The sequence below is a fragment of the Tupaia chinensis genome, unplaced genomic scaffold (assembly GCF_000334495.1).
Source record: "Tupaia chinensis unplaced genomic scaffold, TupChi_1.0 Scaffold140356_1, whole genome shotgun sequence".
Lineage (NCBI taxonomy): Eukaryota > Metazoa > Chordata > Mammalia > Scandentia > Tupaiidae > Tupaia > Tupaia belangeri.
The window spans coordinates 362,955-365,587 of record NW_006200233.1 but is presented as its reverse complement, the minus strand read 5'-3'; the positions used below and the strand labels follow the sequence as shown (position 1 = coordinate 365,587).

General features: G+C 59.3%; 1 protein-coding gene across 1 annotated transcript in view; it reads right to left on the bottom strand.

Annotated features, from left to right (window-relative positions):
* Positions 1 to 2,633, bottom strand: part of SCGN (secretagogin, EF-hand calcium binding protein) — a 28,000-nt gene that overhangs the window by 24,454 nt on the left and 913 nt on the right. The window lies entirely within an intron of this gene.

The window sequence follows — 2,633 nt, the reverse complement described above, 5'->3', positions numbered from 1 at the left end:
CATTCACTCGTTTCTCAAGCTCGGAAAAGCAGCCTCTCTGTGACTCACCTGCCCGACTCGTGTCTGCAGGGGGACTCTAGGGACAGCTGCCCCACTGGAGGGTGGGAGAGGTGTCCATGTGCGGGCCGTGGGGGCTGCCGGTGTAGACACGTAGTGTGGGGAGGGGCGGCAGGGACCGCGATGACCTGGAGGCGCGAGGTGATCATTTAGCAGGGCGCCGGCGGGGGTGGGGGGAGGCGGGCACCAGCAGTTACTGAACCCCGCTGCGCGCATGGACGCACACGATGCCACCATAACGCAACAGACAGACGGTTTCAAGACAGGGTTAAGACGGCAGGGCCAGAACTGTGGGAGGGGCGCGGAGAAGGGATTGCAGCGTGCTCATGCCTCCGGTGGGGATGAGCGTGTTTTTCAGGCCACTGGGTCTGGGACCCCATCCATGCTGTTGGCCATGTGCGTTCCAGCCATCTTAACCATGCCATTGGCGGGTCCTGTGGAGGGTTTCAGAGCAGAAGTAGAAGTAAAATATGCACTACCCACGAGCCTCCCCTTGTTTATGCGAGAGAGCAGTGTCCGCAGCGCACATCCGCCCTCCTCTGTGTGGGTAGAAACGTGTTTATTCTGCAGAACCGAGTCAGCCTGTAGGTGCAGGTGCATAACTTGCATTTAACCTTAGCCCCATTTCCTGAGAATTTCCTGCACCACCAGTCTTCAACGCCAAGCTTTCTGTGTCTCCCATTAGATCTCGCTACTTCTGCTTTTTGCTTTGTTTTCCCCTTTTCCACTCTTTATCAGAAAACAGACGAGCCACCCCAGGAGCTGGTGCAGAGCGCCCACGGGCTCGCGCTGTGGCCAGCAGCTCCCAGGGCAGGGCCGGAGCGGGTGCCCAGCCCTCCTCCTGCTCAGGTCTCTCCAGGTCTGTGGCTGCCAGCCCCAGGGATGAGGTGGCTTTTCCTCTTAACGTAAGCCCCTCTCAGTCCTGAAGTGTCTCACCCTCTTCCAAGTATGCGCACACAGGACGCCGTGAAGCGCTGTCCCCCACTCACTGGGTCCTGGCCGCGCCTGCTGTGTGCAGCGTGAGGCGGCTACCGAGGGGTGGCGCCGCAGAGCTCGCGGGAGGCTCCCTCCAGCAACCTCCTGACAGCAGGGCACCAGGCCAGGGCTCCTGGCAGCCCAGTTTGCAGACAAAGAAAGGGGCGTCCCTTGGGGAACCCGCCCACCGCACGCAGCTGGAGAAGGCAAAGCTGGGTCCAGAGCGGCTTCTCCTACTCCATTTTCTATTATCCTCCGAAGCCTATATTTACTTACGTTTTTCTAATTAGTACCTAACGTCGTTTTTCTGTTCTGGGACCCATCTGGAATGAAATACTACATTTAATGGTCAGGCCTCATCGGGTCCCTCTTGGCTCTGACCACGTCCTGGACTTCACTCAGTTTCTCTAGAGCTTATCTCAGCCACTCGGTGGCCTATTGCCACCCCCCATGCCACGGTAGCTGTGCTTCCCGGCACGTAGCCGGTGTGGTGTGGACCCTCACCACGGTCCCTGAGTGGACGGTGAGGTCCTCTCTTCATAGCAGCAAAAGCTGAGGCCACAGAGATGGAGGCTAATGGCCCAGGTCAGAGCTGGCCATCAGTGGCCCTGGGCCCTGGCCCGGGGTTCTGAGCAGGAGGGCCACATGCTTTTCACCACTCCGGATGGCTCGCACACGTGTGCTGTGTGTGCCAGAGAGAGGGAAAGGAAGTGCCCAAGGGGCCTGCTGACACGTCATCCCTCCTCCCTCCCCCTCCCTTTCAGGAGTTTGGGCACACACATGCACACGGTGTTTCTCAAGCCGCCGGGTCTGGGACCGGAACTGAGAGGTTGGCAATGTGGGACCGCTGCCTTCAACCACCAGGCGGCAGCGCTGACTCACGTGTGTTTTTAGAAAGAGGCTCCAGGAGCTAGCAGGTAGGGTGGTGGTCAGAGATGCTGGACTCCCACATGGCTGACTGCAGGTCAAGTCCCGGACCTGGTAGCTTGCTCTCCCTCCAGTGAGTGCAAGCAACGGCAGGGTCTGAGAGCCACAAAGACTGGAGCTGGTCTGGCTTTGGTGTCACACCCAAGCTCCTGAGCACGTCTCAGAGCACCTGGCCCTGCTCAGTGGGAAGCCAGTGCCCACCAGGTGATTTCTGCTCTCCGGTCTTGACCGGGCCCTTAGGAGACGAACGCAGTCACGGCCTCCAACCCAACAGCTCTGCAGTCAGCCCCCACGCCCGGCCTCGGCGCTCTGCCTGGCAGGGCATGACCACCTCTGTGGTCCTGGGTTTTGATTTTAGAGATTCTGCTATAGGGCTTGTGCGCTCGCGGGAGACAGAGACAACCGGTGGATGGAGCTGAGGTCTGAGGAGCTGTGTCGCTCCCTCCTCCTGTTAACCCTCTCCTGCAGTCACCTCCTGGCCTCGTCATGGGCACAGTTAATTGGCGGTTGTGCAGGAACCACAGGCCCTATAATTTGAAGCACTGCTCATTAACCCTGATGACGCACTCAATCCCAGCTAAAGTGTCTGCCTCTTTTCACGAACGCAGAGTGACAGCTACGTGGAAACACAATGCTTTCTCCCACATCGTCTGCCACAGCTGCCCGGGCTCCCC